Source organism: Erpetoichthys calabaricus, chromosome 10 (assembly GCF_900747795.2).
Source record: "Erpetoichthys calabaricus chromosome 10, fErpCal1.3, whole genome shotgun sequence".
In the NCBI taxonomy this organism is placed as follows: Eukaryota; Metazoa; Chordata; class Cladistia; order Polypteriformes; family Polypteridae; genus Erpetoichthys; species Erpetoichthys calabaricus.
In genome coordinates this window covers 46,191,708-46,213,708 of record NC_041403.2, presented here as the reverse complement: position 1 = coordinate 46,213,708, position 22,001 = coordinate 46,191,708, and positions in this window count along the sequence as shown.

The following is a 22,001-nucleotide window of genomic DNA, read 5'->3' as shown; positions in this document are numbered from 1 at the left end:
AGCTATGTTAATTAAAGGCTGCATACAGAAGTTGAACTTAAAAATGATAGTATATATGTTGAAAAAGTAAAAAGCTACACAGTCAACGGTGTTCTACGTGGTCAACAATTATTAGGAAAACAGCATATATTTCTGATTTTTAAGAGAAAAAAACATATTCAAATATTTATTTTAATATATGATGGAAAACAGTTTCAGGGCCCAATAACCACGTACTGTATTTTAATTGCATTTAGCAGGTTCAGGAACTAAAAGGAAGAACAGATGGGTAGATAGTTGGGTTTAAACAACACATAGCTAGAAAAGGTTTGAACAAAAATATCTCACAGGAAATAATTACATTAATTTTATTTGCCTAATCTTTCCACCATCAGTACATTACATTTACTGCAGTAACGCAGCACAAATTAACCATCCACAGCTGTACTCATTCACACATTGCGGCAGCCCTGAGAAGATACCTACAAAATTGTAAAGCTACAAATTATACATTTTTTAGTTAATTTATCTTAAAATGTTTGGCACTACTGTATATTATTTTAAATAGGTAATGAACACATACCAGTTTGCTATTCTTATTGTTTTATTTGGTCTACATAATTTACATTGCTCAGCTCCTGCAATAGCGTGAGACCTAAACTAAGAATACATGCTGTAAATAACAGTAAAGCAGCAATTGTTTAATTAATTATTCCACTGAACATTTAAAAAGATATTTACATTTTAATATTCTGCACACCTTGAATTTCATTTAATATAACTAGTAAACAGGGTAGCTCAGCGGTTATTGTTACTGGCTCCCTAATCTTGCCTCCAGGGCTTAAATCCTATTTCTAGTCACTGCGTGGACTTCTACCTGTTTCTCTGAAGCTTTCCCTTCATATCCTCAAGGCATGTTTACTAGGTTAACTGACAATTATAAAATGACCCAGAATGTGTGCACTGGCACCCAGTTGAGGATTGGTTCCTGCCTTGCCAACAATGCTGACTCTACAGGCTCTGGCTCCTCACAAATGTATAATTAGAACTAAGCTTCTCCTTAGTGACTTATTAGGATTTATTAAACATATCTGTGCTGCACATCAAAATGCAATTGTGACCAGCTAGAACAGATATCCTTGGAAAAAAAATAAATCACTAGTAAAATATTTCTTTTCGTGTAGACACCAAAAATGCCATTTGCAAATTGTAATCTGGAACAAGTCAATCATTCAAGGGAACCTTCATTTAAAGGCTGAAAAATAAGTCTTTGTCTAGAATGCTTAGGTGGAAATAATATATATAATGCAAGGAATGACAATTGTCATGGGAAATGTTGGGGTGTCAACTTTGCCATCCCCATTTACTTCATAATGATTAAGAAGTGTAAACAAAAAGGCCACTTGATGGCCCGGTTTGCAAACATTAAATAAAGGTGGCTTGTCTGGGGCTGTCAATACAAGTATGTCTCCTTGGCTCTTTGTCTGGCTAGGGAGCTCCATCTCGCGAGCTGCTCAGTCAGCAAAAAACACCCTTTTCCAGCCAGCTTGAAATTTATGGGCCGCCAACCGGAAGGGGCATAATCAGTTGCCCTCACTAGGCATCTTCTCAGCACTGTGAGGGGAAAATGAGAGGACACTATTAGCGCCAGCGCCCCCTTTTGCTCTGGAGGGGTATAACATACCTTAAATGAGCCTTGAAGGTGACCTTCTGATGAACATGTGTGGCAAGATAGAGTCCAATATATAGTGATAGATTGCCCAGTTGACAGGATAGAGTGGTGAAGGGCATTGGCAGGGCCTAATAATACACAACTTATTTTTGTATAGCGTTGTCACTGAATGCAGGTGCAGAGTGCTGTGAACAAATTCTCGGGTAAAATGCAAGTATAGACAATACTAATTACTAAACATAGAATTAGCATACAGAAAGATACAAATTTGTTAAAACACACAGAAAACAAAGTAGAAACTGGTAAACATAAATGAAAACCAACATCTGTGTACTAAATAATTTATAAACTATGGCCAGTTGACAATGGAGGATAGGAAACTTGTAAGAGAGAAAGTCAAAGACAAAGTCACAGCCACAGTCCTAGATACCTTGGCCAACTATGTCCACCCCCTCCTAAACATTCTATAGTAGAGTCTATGCTGGACCATCCAGTCTGATGACATATTCTCTTCATTTGATAATTCTAGTGCTCATTTATTTGAGATGACTTTTCCATAGGCATGAGGTGCCTGAGGTGTTGCATGAGGTGCCACATCAAGATATAGAGAAGAGAAACATACTAGAGGAGAGATAGTAACTGTTTATAAATTCTGTATTACTTGATGAATGATTAACAAAGATGCAGTATGTGCAGCTAATCAGCAGCTCTAGTCAGGGTATACTAGACTAAAGTAGTGAGTCTTCAGCCTCCGTTTATAAGTGGAGATTGAAGAAGCATCTCTTATATTAGCAGGTAGATCATTCAACAGTTTTGGGGCCCTGTAACTAAAAGCTTGACCTCCCACTGTTATTTTATTAACCCTTGGAAGTAGGCCAGCATCTTGAGATGTTATTGTGCACACTGGCTAATGAGGCACTAGCATGTAGTGGAAAGTATAGAAAGACATCCCAAATAGCAATATGCCCTATACATGTATGGTATGCCCCTGAAAGACTAAGGAGAGTAAGTGGGTCCCAGCTTGTAGTTTTACCACCAGGACACAAGAGAGTGAGAGATGCAGCAGCTGTGAAATAGTCTGACACTCCTTATAAAAATAGAGCAAAACCACGGAGATTAAAAGACCTCAAAATCAACAAAAGTCAGCACATTGCCCTAGCATGTAAAAGAAGTACTGAGTCTGGGTGTTCCCTTCTACGGATGTGTAAATCAGGGGCGAAAATCAATTCATATGTATTCCTTAAGTCAAGGTTTCTAAAAACTGTAAAATCTGTTACTTGATTCAGCAATTGAGAAATCAAAGGGAAGGGATAACTAATTTTAGAGATGCAAAAAAAAAAATTTTCTCAACAAAGAAGAACACTGCCCTGATTGGCGCATTAGACAGCTGTTTAGATGACAACCAAGAGATGATAACTGCAATCAAGAATCATTGTGAGATGGAAAAACCAGGTCAGAGCCAAAAAATACAAATGATCAGGAAACCAAAATCCAAGGCAAAATAAGAATCAGAAGTCAAAGATAAAAATATATAAAAAAAAACAAAAACAAAACCTGAGATTAGAGCCTACTTGTTAAAGAAGCTAACCACAAAATTGCAATTCAAGAAATTTACCCACCAAGGGATAATGTGTAATGTGACCACCTGCCATATTTTTATGATCAAATCCCAAGAGCTGATCGCATTGCATAAACAGAGAAACATAACGGGAATAAAATAAAACAGTCAATCACGCTGAAATTGTCAAAGAACTTCAAAAACAACATAATAATCCAAAATACCCATATACAATGTGTTGTTGCAAAAGCTAAATGAACAAATAAAGCCATTACTTTGATAATTGAATACCTCTGTATTCATCCACTGCTTTGGTCTCCTACTTTAAAAGCACAGAAATTCTTCCTTTATTCAACAGTGCTTCTGCAAACAATTCATGTTTGCTGAAGACATCAGCAGCGTCCTTATATTATTGAGGCACAGAGGAAAAGGAATAACAACACACAGGGGAGAGTGGACTGATCATAGGGAGACAAAATTACATACAAAACAGGCTGCAAGATGTCAGATCTTTTGATTTCTAGTTTATTCTGGGATTATCAACCTCATAGAAGTCATAGAAACTCTAAGGTTATTTTTGGCACGGTCAATTATATTACAAATTTTTTTTTTTAAAGTTTCAGTGTGGTTTGAATTTTTAATTTAAATTGTGCATGGATTGTATTTATATTTAACTGCTGAACCAAAGTAGAGGTGATAAAGTTCTCAGCTGCACTCGATCTAGTAAGGCTTGGAGATTGATTGTGTTTTACAGTCAACACAATAAGAACCCCAAACACCCTGCTGACACAATTCAGATGTATCTGGACTTGACGTGCAGATGGAACGCTTATAGTACTTGATTAGCCACAGCTAAAGTTGTGTTGGACTACTTGGACAGAGAGAAGAATGGAAATAGCCAAAACAAAACAAAGAGGTAAGACAAATTCTGCATGTAGTTGTTGGATAAATTTAATAATAATAATAATAATAAAATGTATTATTATTATTATTTATATAGTGCCTTTGCATTAGAGCAGTGCAGTACATCAAAGTGAATTGCATTAAGTTTTGTTAGTTCTCACTGTATGAGAGGCTACTCAAAATATTATTTTTTCTGAAAAACTCTTTTTTACTTTTTATTGTATTAATATTTAATTGTGTTTCTTCACATTTTATATAGTGGCTTTGTGACAAAATAATTACCAAGATAACTTTCTTAAAAATTATTTTCTCAGGTGGCCTAAGTCTTTGGCATTGTACTATACTGTATATGCTGAATATATAAACAGAGAGTGAATAATTCTTAGCAGACAGTTGCTTAGTGACTAAACAAATAAAAGTGAGTCCTTGGTATGGGGCATCTGCTGACATGTGAGTAAGTGATGTGCCCTTTTCAATGCAGGAATATAGATGGGGCATCACTACCAGCACCTTCCAGTGGTCTCAGGCTAATATGCACAGTAGAACTCCTTACCCTGATTATGTGCTGTACATGTGACCAGTCTTAGGATCCACTTTTTGCTGGCACTCTGTGAGTACAAAGTCAAATGGTATTCTAGAGGGAAAATGTAATATAAAATACAGTCTGTAAGCAAGGGTAGCAAAATTGAAAAGATCAGGGTCGAATTAACCATAAGGGCAATTAGGTTACAGCCCAAAATACAGCAAATCAACAGAATACGGCAAAACACAAATACACACATGCTAGGACCAGGGAGACAAATGCAACAAAAAGCTTATCATTAAATATCAGATCTAAGCTTCCCATGCATCTAGATGGCTGCATCTGTCTATCTGAACCTGCACAAAAGCCATCACAAATAAAAAGTTTAAGTTCCAAAATAAATAACAAGTTTTCACCTAGAGGCTGACATCCTAAACACCCACTTTCTTTACAGCCTACGGCGGTTCTAATCAAGAAAATGAAATTGACAGCCAAAAAATATTTGCTCTGGTAATTTCTCCACATGGTTATGTTTAGCAGATGATTAACAATGCACTACACTGTATGTAAAGACCCATCATTCTCTTGTAATCGCTGCATCTGTCAAATCAGTTTACTAGAACATTTTATGATGCCTCCTGAATGCTTCTCAATGAACACAAAATTTCAGGTGTCATAAGTACAATTTCAAATTGCATGCATTGTGAGTCTTCACATAGACTATGTTGCGGTTACTCAGCTGTTTGGAAATAGCCAACCCATTCCCTGTTGCTCTTTCCTTGTTTGGTCAGGTATGCTTTCTTCTGGTTTAAAATACTGTGAAAATGTCTCCAAAGAAAGAGGAAGTGCAACCACTCTTCTGTGAAAACTCCATTGAAATCTGTGGACTGTCCCTCCAAGTCTAAATTCTATCTTCTTTCAAGTCTGTAGGTACAGTAACCATTTATTGACTCAGTCAGTGTTTATTAATTAGAACATCAGTAGGTGGTGAAGTTATGTCTCTGGGTAGAGCTACTGATTAGCTGTGCATACTACATCTCTGCTGTTATTGTACTGAAACATAAGTAATATGATATTTACAATCTGTTACTAACTCTTATCTATTCTGTTTCTCTTCATGGTATCCTCATTTGGCACTTAGGTGGCACTGCTCTACTGCCAAGTTGTTTGCCTGCCAATGGAAAAGTCATCTCAGATAAAGGTGCACTATAATAATCGGAGAGAAGGGTCCTTTCATCAGATTGGCCGGCCCAGCACTGACCCAGCTATAGAATGGCCAGCAGTGGCGGCTTGTTGGCCTAGACCTCCAGGATTCTGACTGTGTCTGACTCCTTTCCTAAAATCTGGCAGTGGTTCTGTAATTAACTTATGGACAGACATTGTTATTTTTCTTTTATGTTAATTAAGTTCTACTTTGTTGTTGATGTATTGAACACATCTGTATCCTCATTTGGGATAGTTCTGTATTTAATGAGTGGTATCATCGATTCCATCATTTTGCCTTGAGAGTTGTCGCAGAGCTCTGCATCTGCACTTAGTGAGGAGAGCTGTGCAAGAACAAAGTTGTGTTTACTGTTTTATTTTGTTTCTGAAGTGGCCATAATAGTTTGGTCATCGAGCTCTGTGAAAAGGATTATTTCTGTTCTGTTTCGTGTGTTGTATTTACCCCGTATTTTTTTTTTTTTGGAATTTTTTCTTGTCTTAGGGTTATGCAAGAAATACTTTGTTGTTGTTGTTGTCAACAAGATGGTCATCTACAGTCACAACTTTCCCTTGCCATCACTCACCTGTTTCCAAGTTATAAGAATTACCTCCTCTAGATGGTACTAGGAAGCTCACTTGTATACGTTTTGCTATTAATAAAAAGTTAAAAGTTGATCAAGTAAATTGTAGAGAGTCTTTAAATTGTCAATTAAAAAGGGGGGAGAGGGTTGGTTTTGTTTTTGGTAATTATACAACAATTTTCTAGTTTCTCTTTGTTTAGTGCTCATCTTCAATGGAATTTTCTTAGAAATATTTGGTTTAAAGCAGGATTAAACATATCAATGTCATTACATGGGAAATATTTGATGTGTAAGCCCACTATTTAGTGGCCCTTTCAAAGAAACATGACTTCTTTTTGTGCAACCCCTTAGGTTGTTGACAGCCTTCAGTTAAAAAAAAAGGTTGGATTAGAAAGGAAAGAGTTTAAAAATGCTGACACATTGCAAACTGTGCCTATAATCACAAGATTTTTCCTTGTAAAAATGATGCCATCAGAACCATCAGAATTTAGTATTAGCAGGCTTGGCCGGGTCTAAGGGGGTGGCTAAAGTTATGTCAATCTGGAGTGGGAAGACACAACTGCTCAGAAGCAAGAGGCTAACATTACTGATGATGATGGTGATGATGATGAAGCCCACTCCCTGCTTGATGATGGATAACAAACTTTGCAGCATTTTTGTAGGCCAAGCATTATGGAGACCAGGGGGGTATTTTCCGTATGTTGCTTAAATCATCCGAGATCAGATGCCTCATCTTGGATGAGTTAATGCCGGTGAAACTCATCCGGGATAATTCGGTTTTTCAAACGCAGCCGTGTAGTAGATTAGTCTAGCCGGATCTAATCATCCGAGATGTTTGCGCGCACCCGCGCTGAGTGAAAAGCCCATATATATTGAGTCTAGAAAACATGATCAGCAAGTCTTTGATAGGCTGTAACAAAATGACAAAAGAACGGGCGCATTTTTTTTCACACAAGCTGTGTGTGTGTGTGTGTGTGTGTGTGTGTGGAGGGGGTGGGGGGTGTTAGCTTAGTTAGTTAGTTAGTTACTCGAAGGATTTCAAGATTTAATATGCACAAGGGGTAACACTGCAAAAGCAGCCATAAACCAGAAAAGACGGCTGGCAAAAAGTGGCCGACAAATTAAATGCGTGTGCATTGTACTTACTGAAAGCAGCGTTTCATTTCCTATGTGTCAGATGAATTATTATTAATATGTCATAATTCCAGGTCAAACGTGAGCACAAGGAGAACACGGGAACAGGTTAAAGTGAAGTACAAGAATATACTTCAAACTGGTAAATATTGCTATATAACTAAAAAATTGTTGACATAAAGAATCATATATAATGTAAAGAACATTAATTTTAAGCTAATAAGAAGGCAGACAAGCAAAAAACAGGTGGAGGTCCACGCGGTCCAGACCTAACCCCTGCAGAAGAGTTGGCTCTCCAGCAAAATGCCTATCGCCATGTTTCTGAGGGCATTCCAGGGGGAAGCTCCTCCTCAGAACCAGTGGCAGGATGCAGTGGTCACTTCATTTCAGGTAAAGGATGGTCATTGCATATATTTGTCCTCAATGTGTGCCATATGTATGTTCCATATAGCCCTCTTTTTTGTTGGGTCAGTTGCAGGGAATGTCATATCTCTAGAACCTGTGTCTGACCAACGAGATATTGACAAAGGTCAAATATTTGATGAAGACACTGTGTCTGATTATTCATCAGGAGGAGAGGTACATTTTTCAAATAATGTTTGATCAAACTCCACTGTGATCAGTCCCATGTGCCCCAATCACATTTGGAAATCCTGGGTAATGAGAATGTTAGGCTGATTGTAATGTAGCTGCGTTTTCCCAAAGTTTCCAAAATTCTGCAGCTCTAACTCAAAAAATGGGATTCAGCAAAGGCTTGACGTAGAGAAATGATTCCACAGACAAAATATATTCGTTTTTAAAAGTTTAGTTAAGTTTCAAAGTAAAACAGTTCACACAAAAAAGAAAATTAAAATAGCAAAAAAAAAGGGAAAAATTATAGTAAGAAAAATTTAGTTCTAAGCTTAATCTTGTTACATCTTAAATCCTTACTAGTCACTTATAATTTCTGAACCATTTCAGAACGGTCAGAAAACTGTATGCTTATCCCATTTCTAAGTTGAAAATGGGTCTTTCAAGTCCCTGTTTACTGGGACCTGTTCTAAAAACAACAAGAGCTTATTATCACACTGTTTCTCAGTTATAGTAAGAAGATTCTATATCTTACTAACTTATAGGGGGAAAAGACTATACCATTGTCTATGATTATGAAAGAAATTATATTCTATTCAAATAAAGCAAACATTAATATGAGTTTAACTCAAAACTCTAACTTTCTATGTTGGCTCTTACAGTGAGATTCTTTATGGAACTGTGGGTGTTTTTACCTGTGTATTACCTACCTGCAATGGCATGAAACGCCTCTTTTGTCTGCACACGCAGGTGTCCAGGAAACACAATGAAAACCCAAAGGAAATACTGTATTTCAGAGCCAAACAGACTTTATGAATTGCCTGGCAAACTGCACTTTTAGATAGATTTTCCGCATCGCCTACAGCATATAAAAAAAGTGCCGCTTGCTAAAAACCTCAAAGCAATGCATACTGTCTGTATGGTTATGAGAGCCCGACTTCGCCTAGATTGACTTCGAATATAAGGTCCTAATAAATTTTTGAGGTACAATATTCCCCCTCGGCTAAAGCAGTATCTTTCGAAAAGAATTTCCTCCGGGAGCAATAAAGGATCTTGCCGATCGCACAAAATCCTCTCTATTTGAAATTCTCATTTTATAATTTGCGTACCGATATATCAATTGATTGCTCATTCATGAACGGCGAAGTCATGACTGAATGAATTCCACGCACGGACACTGAGTAAGTGTGTGAGCTAATCCTTATTTACATAGAACAAAGCAGGTTTGAGGATTAGGATGTGTTGCTATGACAACACTTCTAGCAAGAGTTTCGAAAACACGACAGATCCAGGATCAGGCCAAATCGTCAACAATTACATCCGGCTAAATGAGTAATCCATGTACGAAAAATACCCCCCTGGTACAAAACAAATGATAGATGTGTTTTTTTGTTTTTTTTTTTGAGAAGGGTCTTTATTTTTGAAAGGTGGCCACTTTGACCTTTGCCTGTTTTTCTATTTCTTGTTCTGCACTCTGTTCAGATTTACAGATTATCCTGCTTTTACACAGATAGCTGTATCTTGTTGGTTTGCTATACTTTGGGATGTAAGAATTGAATAGTGTAGTAGTTATAGTTTCTATTGTACATGATGTCCCTATTTCTTGTTGTGCATGTTGTTCACTTTTTATTACTTAGATTTAGTACTTATAATTAAAAGGGATTTAACTTAGGCCTTATTTAGTTTGTTTCTGTTTTTGAGGTAAAAAAAAATCAAGAAAATTCTTAAAAAGCCAAAAGTAATAATTTGAAAGAAAGTAAACTTATGCTGCGGTTTGCTCATTTTCTAAATTTTCTGTAGGTTGGAAAGAACAAAAAAACAGTAAATCACAAATCATGATCAATTATGATAAATTGTAAGATTCTAGCAGCAAACTCAATCCTTTTGGCCTACAATTGGAATTTAAGAAAATGGATACAGGTGTCTGTTTTTTTGTTTTAATTTGTGGCTTATTACATTTTTTGGAGTCTAACATATTGTATGTAATTTGCCTCCATGTTTGTGTGGGTGCATGGGTGCACTAGAGGTACCAATGCCCAAAGCACCGTACAGTCTTAATTTAGCCCTGGCCATAGTTTGGTGGACACACATAAGGAAGCAAGAAAGGTACAATCTATTAGATGATAGTGGACATGTATCTAGTCATACCAGCAGAGGGTTGACAGCTTTAATTTTATTTTCAGCACTCTATTGATTCATTTCATCTGTGTGGGAGTCTGAATTGTGATATAATAAATCTACCTTTTTGTTTGCAGTGACCTAGTGGCATTCATCCCATTTTACTGAGCTGTCATATGGATGCTGGCAGAAAGGGGGACATCCTGTCACGTGTACAGGCCATGTTATCCTGTCAAATGTACATTCTTTTTTTATATTCAGGACAGGTTAAAGAGTGTTGATTACAGCAACAGTGATCTCAGGTACAAGCCAGTACATTGCAGAGCACATAAAGCCACTGTCATTTACAACAGCAGTAGTTTAAAATATATCAGAATGACTAAGAAGTATGGGAGAAATGTGGAATTCCAGTAGGGAACTCAAGCAAACACACGGAAACACGCCCACTGTATACGGGATGAAACCTGTTTTATAAATGAAGCCCCTACTGCCATCCTTAACAGAACTGTTTTCTAAAGAAGAAGCATTTGTTAAAAGTTGACAGCTCCTGAAGAACTGTCACTGTTACCACACTGTAAATCACATGCTTCACGTGCCCGTATTCAGCTTGGTCTGTTACTGCAAATGCTGAGTCAATACCGTCACCGTCACCAGCCTCCGTTCACTGGATGAATATATGCTTTTTCCATTTTGAGTAGTGAGCTGCTATTATTATTTTTATTACTATTATACAATAAAAACATACATTTGATTTGAGTCTGTAACATCTGGGGTAAATCTTTGCTACTTGTAAATGTGTTTTATTTATTTTTTTATTCAGTTTTATTCTCTCAGTCACATTCACATAGTACAACAAAATTGCTTCTCCCTCTATGAGTTGATGGCGTTTATCTCCATTATTTTCACAAGAACACAAAAAACCACAGTTGGTGCTGTGGTTGATACCTGGTCAGAACTATTTGTTGTACTGGCAATCAAAGATACGATGCCCTGTGACCGCTATCAGTATATCATGTGGCATTTGCACTTTGACGACAAAGACACTCATGCAGAATGTGTGAAAAACAACAGATGTAATGCAGTCTTGGACATCTGGCAACATTTTTTTGAGAACATGTGTTTTGAGTTACAACCTTGGGCAACATATTACTGTTGATGAGCCACTGTTTCCAACCATAGTCTGTTTGTCCTTTCTTGCAATACATCTCAACCAAACCTGACAAATTTATCATAAATTTTGGATTATGGCAGATTTGGAGACAAAGCACACATGCAATGCCACTCCTTATTTAGGAAAAGATCCCAGTCATCCCACAGGAGAAAGTCTTTCCGAGACTGTGGTCAAAAAGCTTATGGATCCATTTCTGGACAAAGGCAGAACTGTAATAACAGAAAACTTCTTCACATTGCTTTTGCTGGCTAATAGACTGCTGCACCGCAACACAACTCTGCTTGGCACCATAAATAAAGTGGGACGGGAACTTCCACCTGCAGCTAAAGTCACTTCAGTACGCAAGAAATTCTCCGCACTAGTGTTTAGATCTGGCAGTGCCATACTGGCAGTGTATGCATCCAAAAAGAAGACGACACTCTGCATTCTCAGTACCATGCACCATAACGTGGAGATTGGGCAAGATTGGAAAAAAACCTTGTTCAAATGACAACTCATGTTCAAATGACATAGCGCTTTCAAATAATGACAATTTCATGCATGGATGTGTGCGTGTGCATGTGTAAGAAAGACAGAGACAGATTTGATGTCATTCAAGTGGGTACTGGAATATAAAAAAACACTTTCACAAAGATGTTTTGTCATTATTACTATAACATGAAAAAAGTTTCTGTTTTAGTTATGGGTTCAACATTTCTTGCCTCACATTTCCTGTCATTCTACATTTACAAAGATTATTGTAGACATGGAACACACATGAGAACTATGTATTCCAAATAATGATATATTATTTACCCTGTACAATTCCAGACACCTAACTCCTACATAAAGAGACTTCAGCTCTGAGAATTTTATGTCTGACTTGACTTCAGGGGATGAGTGAGCACACTGCCTGCTGCCAGTGCTGATTGACACGTTTGCAAAACACAGATGCTGATGACAAGGTGCGAGGAAATTTAAGGTGAGCCAGTATTACAAATTTTTTCGTAGGCTTCAGGGATTCTAGTGTTAATTTTGTAACCCCTGCAGCCCAGGTTAGCCCTTGTGTAAGTCTGGTTGTGACGAAAACTAAAAATATTTTTTAGTAAATTATTATTATATTTCAGTTAGTCTTTTCAGCTACGTTAATAGCTTTGTTTAGTTTTAGTTTTTCATTTCAGTTTTGTTAATTATTTTTTTATTTCAGTTTAAGAAAATTTTTTTTTATTAATAGTTTCAGTTTTGATTTTAGTTTTAGTTAATTATAATGACCATGTGTTTGAATTGTGACAAGACAATAAGTACTTAAAAGGATTAGGAGATGAAAAGTAGTCAAGAGAATGAGTCAGTTCAAATTCAAAAGCCAAACCGATTTCTTGACAAATTCAAATCACTAACTTAAATTCAAGATACCAAATAACATGAGCAAAGATCTAAACCCAGGAAGCCTTTCACTAAAGAATTTACACACAAACACAGGGATTTACTGCAAACTCGGATAAAAAATGGCCACAGAGTTCAACCTTATAACCTACTGCATACATGACAACACTAACTCACTTATTGGCAGTGCCCACATACTATACAAAAAAAGATGGAGTCATGGAATAACACTCAAAAATTAAAATTTTCTTAATACATTTTCTAGACAAAAAAGCTGTTTCTGTAATCCTTGGGTTCCAAAAACCCCTAAATGGATGTATAATGTGTAACTAAAAACCAAAGTGATCATAAAGAATTGGAGCAACAAATGACACATCAAAAAACATAAATTCAAACTAATCATGAGAACGTCTTCTCAGAAGCGAGTCCGAGTATGAACTTGAATGTTTTTGTTTTAAGTCCTTCTGGCAGGAAGAGGAGGGTCCAGGTGGATGGACAGCAAAAGTGACTTCAGCAGTGGTATAGCCACCAATCTTCCAGTTTGCACAGGGTGGAAGAGAAGAGTCATTAGTACACAGCGGGAGTGCTAGGGAATTACAATCACCAGAGCCCTTAAGCTCTTCCCTATGCACATGACAACTGTAATAAAATCAGTTCAGGGGAACCCACTAAAAATTTATAAGAACTGGTGACCACAACAGAAGCCAGAGAAGAGCACTATATGTGAGCCAAAATAAAAGAAGTCCATTGAGTTTAGGGACAGAAAAGATTCATAATGGAAAGATATTTAGCACAAACATTAGGTTGAATCCTCTAACATGGACAACCAGACAAGACACTGATTTCACTACTGTCATTGTAATGTTATCATGCATCACACAGTCCCAGTCATCCCATCCAGCTAATAAAATAAGAGAACGCAAGTCACAAAATGGTGACTCACATTTCTAACATTGCCAAATGTTAAAATATTTCCATTCTAAAATTGTCAAATACTGGTCTAATTTAAAACCAAATGTGGCAAATTATTTTTAGACCCCAAGGAAAAACTGTAAAAATTTAGAAACAAAAGCCAGATCATGACAGTTTAGAATGTATTTCTAAAAGCAGAGAGAAGTGCTGATAAATGGGTCGAGTTACCAGCGAGCACAGGAGACACTTTGGGGATATTCAAATCTCGACTCAATATTTTTTTTAAATAGTTAAGCAAAGATTGGTAAGCTAAGTTGGGCTGAGTGGGGAGACATTTTCACTTGAATTCTGAAAAGGTTGATAGATATTCTCACCATTAAACCATAAACCATTTTTTATTTTTATTTGCCTGTTTTTGTAAAAATGTAGCATGCAGTTTTTTGATGGTAGGTACATGCCTAATTTATTGCACACCTCCTTATAAAGACATTATTAGCTATAAAGACTGTGATTAGCACAGTCAAAAAAAATAAAGTACTGTACAAGGACATGACTAAAGATTAAATCAGAACTCAGAATTAAAATACCAATAAAAATTATTGAAAAAGCAAGTACAAATTCAGAGCCTTCAAACTCCTTAAAAAACTTTCAACACAAGTGACTTTTGATTTGTTTTAATCCAGAACCTTGGACATTGCCTTCTTAAATAATGGTGACTACCTGGTATCACAAAACACGACTTCCAGTTGACGTGTGTAATCAATGGGCTCATTGGTAACCACAACAATACACAAAATGATAGCATCCAAAATGGTGACTAGGAAAACTAAGCACAATAAAATTAAAATGTAACCTCAGAAATTAAAATCCATAAAATGAGTCCAGAAATAAAAAAACACACATGCAAAAATCCATAATTTAATAACAAGAGCATATAACTTATCAGTTTAAAATAACTAATCAACTTACACTATTTTACATATCTTTGGATATGTTATGAAGAAAACCCATGAAAATGTACAAATTACACACAACCAGCATGAGAACTGAATCCAGGATCCTGTAACTAAGATGGTGCAACCGTCATATGCACTGCAACAACAGACTTGTTTATACTATAATTACGACAAATAATAAGATACTATATGTTTTAAGCAAAACTAGCAAAATGTTTTATTTAATACTAGTTGTCCCCCGCAGCTTGTACTGCATAGTATGTGAATATGTGAATTTTAGTATGTGAATTTAGTATGTGGAGTATGTGAATTTACCCTTGGGATTAATAAAGTATCTATCTATCTAGTAGTGAAATAGGGCAAACTTTAAAAATCAGTAAACAAACAGGTATTGCTAGCTAAGAGGAGGCAAAGTGCGCTCCAAAACGTGGTGAGAGGTAGACCGACTCGAATGGAGGCTGGTGCATGAGGGAGGAGGGTTCCCCACTCCTGATGTCATGCTTTCCTCTTCCCTCGGCCTGCAGTCTTTGTCTCAGATTAGCACGAATAAATTGCTCCTGCAAGAAAGCTATGATACTTAGCGCGATGAGAGACGTTGCAAAATCAACCAGAATGTTCAAGCAAATTATAGACAAAAAAACAATCTAAATCCGTTAAGTAGTTGTGTAGTCAAAAGCTGACAGACATACAGACAGACGTTGGATTTTATCTATAGAGAGATTTCACTTACAAAACATGCAATTCTGAGATTGATTAGAAGAAGACTGTATGAGCATTAATTTTATTAGTCCCCTGGCCTTATCATTGGGGAAAATAGATACCTAAAATAGGGGTCAGTGTATCACCGCAACATCTTTGAAGTCTTTGAAGTAAAAGTGTCACATGTCAAATGCTTTTTCACTGATTGCGATTGACCTAATGGGAGTGGAACTGTGGAAGAGTGGAAGGAATAGGGACAGGAAAAAGAAATGTTGGATGGTTGAGGTGAGAAAAGATACGAAGATCCAGCTTACAAATGCCGATATTCATGTTAGAAGTCAATGGAGAGGAGGAATTTGGGGTAAAACAGCTAACCCAGATTATCCTGGAAAATAGCCCTTGAACTGATAAAGGTCAAAAAACAAAATAAAATAACCAAGTAATTACTGGCCTTTTCACGGACTGAATGGTCTCCTCTCATCTGTCAAATTTCTTCTGTTCTTATGTTCAATACTTTTATTACTTAAATTAACTTTGATTCACTGAATTAATTATATAGACCACTGAAATGCATTTTCTCTATTACAATGATTGGCCATCAATTGCACAATCAGACATTGATTTGGAGGGTCTTCACCTTTGTCATTTTTTTAAAGACTGTTTTGTCTCCACCAATTAACTTTACTCAAGCTATTAGGGAAAACAGACATGAAGACTGTGTGGTCAGTATGCTGGGAGTTTTTCGCAGGTGGGTGCAACTAGGAAACAGATTTAATGTAGTTTTAGTTTATCTCATATTATTACACAAATCAAAGACCATCAATTTAGAGTTTCAGTTATTACAAGTGTTAATGAAAAAGAACTCATACTGTGATCACATATAAAACATGCCATCATCTTCTTGCACTCCTCTCTGTTCTTTTTTACAACTTGCAATTATCATTTAGTAATAAAAATAATAATTATAATGAAACCTTAAATGGTTAATTTAAAATCTAAGCTTTTAATATTATTAAAACCTAATGATTATTTTCAAAGAACAGAAGACCAGCAATTCAGCAACGGTTTTATTTAACTATACAGATTTTTAATCACTTTCTTGCTAAACAAAGAATTAATTTTTTGTTTTTTGTTAATTAAAATAAAACCACCAAGATTGGAAAGGATATTCCCACAAGAAGCCAAACAAAGGCAGTTATTAGCAATGCTCTAATATGGCTGAAGTCAAGTTTTGTTGTTTATATAACATTATATTGTAGTCATGAGGGCCTATGATTACAGAACTATTAACAGAACAAGCGAAATAGCAAATGTTTTGAATGTGCACTTTATTGAAGTTTAAATATGAGAATAAGTCATCATTACCACCATAATATATAAATTATCAAGAGTTTAATCTTTGCTTTATTTTGACCTTAGGATTTTGGTTTCAATGTTTTAGCAATTTGATTCTTCATGTACAAGGCGGAGACAGCTTGAGATTAATACAAAGGAGCAAAAAGCAAAACCAAACAAAATTCAATACTCAAGATAATGAAAAAAAGAAGAGATATGTGAGCAAAATAAATAAATAAATAAATAAATAAATAAAACACCTTTTTTATAAATATGATAAAACAATTATTTGCATGAGAGAATCAGGATTGTGTCATTTTCATTGTAACTCCAATTTACTAAGCTAGTGTATTTTGAATTTTGCCTATTTTATACTAACTTAGGGATAGCTCTTCTTTTCACATTCCTGTCACCATTTTGATTTACTTAACGTTTTGGTTTTTAGTTTTGTTTTACGAAAGCCAGCAATTTTACATTATTATTTTTTAAAGTATTTTCTGGAATAGTCCCATTGCTACTGCCTAGATACTGTATATAGGGTAGGTTCATGTATAGATAGATAGATAGATAGATAGATAGATAGATAGATAGATAGATAGATAGATAGATAGATAGATAGATCAGCAGCATACTGATAAAAAACAATATTAAATTAAAGAGTGATAAAAATGCAAGTAAAACAGACAATAACTTTGTATAATGTTAACGTTTACCCCCCTGGGTTGAATTGAAGAGTCGCATAGTGTGGGGGAGGAACAATCTCCTCAGTCTGTCAGTGGAGCAGGACAGTGACAGCAGTCTGTCGCTGAAGCTGCTCCTCTGTCTGGAGATGACACTGTTCAGTGGATGCAGTGGATTTTCCATGATTGACAGGAGCCTGCTCAGCGCCTGTCGCTCTGCCACAGATGTCAAACTAACCAGCTCAGTGCCAACAATAGAGCCTGCCATCCTCACTAGTTTGTCCAAGTGTGAGGCTTCCTTCTTCTTTATGCTGCCTTCCCAGCACACCACCGTGTAGAAGAGGGCGCTCGCCACAACCATCTGATAGAACATCTGTAGCATCTTATTACAGATGTTGAAGGACGCCAGCCTTCTAAGGAAGTATAGTCAGCTCTGTCCTCTCTTGCACAGAGCATCAGTATTGGCAGTCCAGACCAATTTATCATCCAATTGGATATTGTATGCGTATATGTTTTAGGGAATTGTGCTTACATAAATGAAGTTTACTATAATTTTTATCAGTAGTAGTAGTCATATTGTTATTTCTGGTTACTGAATAAAGCTTTGGCTACCACTGTATTTACAGTACCATTCAGGATGGCCACATGAGTCCAACAGTGTTTTTTATCTCTCACATCCCAGAATGCTTCATGGATAGTTATGTTCTCCAAGCGCAGAATTCACTGGCTGTTTTGCAGAACTCGGTGAACTGAAACAGATTGGCACGCATCGTATGTGTGACTGAATAGTTTGTACATAACAATGGAAATGGTAAAATGTTTTCCAAATTTTGCAAATTACACCTGCTTATACACCACATAGTTTATTCCTTTAATTTTTATATTACTTATGTTACATTAAATCCTGAACAGTCCTGAAACAAAGTTATGTATTTTATTTAAAAAAATATATTATTGTTTATACATAAATGATGCCCTTAACTCAATCACTTGTTTAATACTGTAAAAATATCAAATGTGGGAATAGAAGAGAAAATCATCCTACATCCAAAAAATCCCATAATTTTAGTTTTATAGGCATATAGTAATATTAATTACCATCGGTAGTTTAGGAGCATGTTAGCCAAGGTTTTATTTTGGATTATGGACTACTGTAACTCTTTGTTACTTTGATGTCAGTCAGTCTCTTTTCACGTACGAGCACATGGGGAGCGGCTTAAGGACCTGACGGGCACCACAACAAGCCGTGCCGGGGGACAATGGCGGGGTACTAACCTCTCTTTTCTTGTTTCTTCAGAAAGACTGAAGCATCGCCACCATAAACAGTCCCGGAAGTCTTTTGGTACCAACCACTTCCGGGGTCCTTTCTAACCTCTGGTCCCTCAATGATGACATCACTTTCCCATCAACCATCACGACTTTCCCGATCATTTCATCACTTCCTGTCCTCCGTTATAAATTGTCCGACCTGCCTTATTTTGATTGTCTGTTGTACTAAGGAGTAAACACTGACGTATTCCTATTTTGCTTTACAGTTTACGGGGCCAAAAACTCCAAACCTTCATATTTGTGTCTGCTTTTTATTACACTCTTTAGGTTTTAAATGGGGCAGCCAGAGTAATAACAGGCACATAGAAGAGAGAACACATCACCCGTTGCTTGGCCGCTCATTGTTGGCTGCCTGTTGGGTATAGGATTGAGTTTAAGGTACTTTTGTTTGCGTTTAAAACCCTATGGTTCCTCCATGTATTTCAGCTCCTCTCAAATTTATTCCACCCTTGGGATGATATGATCCTCTTCCCAATTTCTTTTGTAGGTACCACACTCTCACCTTGTAAAGAGTGGTCATCAGTCTTTTTCAGTGGCTGCCCTAAATGTTTGGAATGCACTTCCTTGTCCACTGTTCTTATATTTAAATCGTGCCTAAAGTCGCACCTTCCTAGATAGATAGATAGATAGATAGATAGATAGATAGATAGATAGATAGATAGATAGATAGATAGATAGATAGATAGATAGATAGATAGATAGATACTTTATTAATCCCCAAGGGGAAATTCACATACTCCAGCAGCAGCATATTGATAAAAACAATATTAATTAAAGAGTGATTAAAAATGCAGTGCAAGTTAAAAAATGCAAGGTGGAGAGTGCATGGCAGGTATAACAGTCAATAACATTGTATAATGTTAACGTTTACCCATACCCCCCAAACCCCCCCATTGGTGGAATTGAACAGTCACATAGTGGAGGAACAATCTCCACAGTGAATTCTCCGTTATTGACAGAAGCCTGCTCAGCACCCGTCGCTCTGCCACAGATGTCAAACTGTCCAGCTCCATGCCTACAATAGAGCCTGCCTTCCTCACCAGTTTGTCCAGGCGTGAGGCGTCCCTCTTCTTTATGCTGCCTCCCCAGCACACCACCGCGTAGAAAAGGGCACTCGCCACAACTGTCTGATAGAACATCTGCAGCATCTTATTGCTGATGTTGAAGGACGCCAGTCTTCTAAGGAAGTATAGTCGGCTCTGTTTACTCTCTTGCACAGAGCATCAGTATTGGCAGTATTGGCATCTGGCTTTTAGGGATGTAGGATAATGTGTTTGCTTGTGATGTCTGTCCTGGGGATCCCTGAATGTCCTTTGGACTGGTTTTGGAGGATTAGTCTAGTGTGTTATGTATTGTGAGGTTTTCATTGTGGTTTATTGTTTATATTCTTTTTTTAACTTTTTTTTAATTTGTACAGCACGTTGGTCAGCCATTGGTTGTTTAAAGGTGTTTTACAAATAAGCTGGGAATTTGGATTTAGATGTATTTTTTGGCCTTGAGTATAATGTTACATTTTACATGTGTGAAACAAATCAGAAGATAGGGTAAGATAAATAAGTATTCTCATAAATTCCCAAACCAATGTAAGACAATGGGCTGCAGGCACCAATCCCAAAAGCCCATGGGCACATAGTAGGAACTAATCATAGATGAGATGGCAGTTCATTGCAGAAGATGAATCCTGGCCTTTTAAAAAGGTTTTTCTTTCTTTTTAGTTGTGAGGCACATGCCTCTTTTGCCCCTGTTTTTCAGAACTGTCAGGTACTAAAAATACATAACTTGTTATTTCTGAAAAAGTGCCCTAAAAACACATGCCAGTTTCTGACACCTACTGAAATGACACATTGAATTACATAATAAAAAACTGTAATCAATAATTGTGCTCCACATTTTCTTTCCTTTTCTCAAAAGATTGATTTCTTTATCTTGTCATAAATTATATTATGTTAGATAATTTTAACATATTATTACCCACATCTTCACTGTTAGGGTGATAAATGCAGGAGGGTCCTGTTTTTTGTCCTGTGCCAGAAAGAAGTCACCATGAAGTCATTGTTAACAACATTTGTTGCAGCTCTTGGCTACAGACAATGAGTGGTGATAGACTATTTCAGTAATATTATTAAGACAATGGCCTGGATTTGCATTTGCTTTTTTATTAAAATGGTTTCAGGTTTTTAATAATATTTGTTCCTCATGCAGATTCAACAGAAGAGTTAAAAAAAAGTGATTAAAAAAAAGGTAAAAAATACATTTTTATTAAACTTTATTGAGCAAAATGTGAATTGTCTTCTTATGTATCATCTTAGCAGTCCATTCAAATAAATAATGCTCGCAGTTCATTTTTAGTTGCGGTCATAATATCATAAAAACATTAAATACTGAGATAATAAAATAAATATTATATTGCAAATTGACCAAATCCTGCTTAAATTAATCAAAATCTTTATAAAACCAGCACATGCACATCAAACAAGTAAGTTCAACGGAATTTACCTTGTTGAATTATTATAAAGTATAAATTGATGAAAACTCATTCTTATGACTTAGCTAACTTATAAGAGCTGGAATAGCAAATAAATGGGCTTCACCTGCGCTATATGAGGAAAAGAAAAACTAGAAAGAGTTAAAATTTATGTTAAGTTTGTTTCTTATCGTGAATACGTTTTTTTTTTAAGCAGTAACATTCATAATTCTCTATTAGTAATGGAAACATTAGCAGCATTTATCGAGTGCAGCTTCCTTAATTAAATTTCTTTTTCTCTATTGTTAATCAAGTTTTAAATATCTTTATCCAGTTAGCTTTAATAAGCAACTGTTCATCAGTTTTGTGAAATTTAAATGAATCCTGCAGCCAAGCAACAGTACAATGAGGATTGTGGAATTTTTCTAAATTCAGCAGAAATACATTAGACATACAATATACTTCTCTTTCTCACTTTCTAATTTTTCTTAATTGTCATTTCTGACATTTGAGAGATGTATATTATTATGCACAAGACTTTATTGATGTAGAAGAGCAACTACTGTACCTCGAATAAAGCTGATTTTTGATGAAGGATTGAAAAGTAAGTGAACAGAATTGAAAGGAATGCTGCATCTGCTTAATATTGTCCTGTTTGTGCATTTTTAATTACTAGGGTAGTCCTCCTATTTTAGTTTGATGACCTTATTCTTCGTCCAAAAAATAATTAAAGACATGGATGTAAAAAGTAATCCCAAAAAATGAGGAAAAGAGGGAATTGTAAAAAAGCCGTCTCTTTAAAGCTTAAGTATTATAACTATTTAGCAGTAAGCAATAATTCTCTATTGTCCG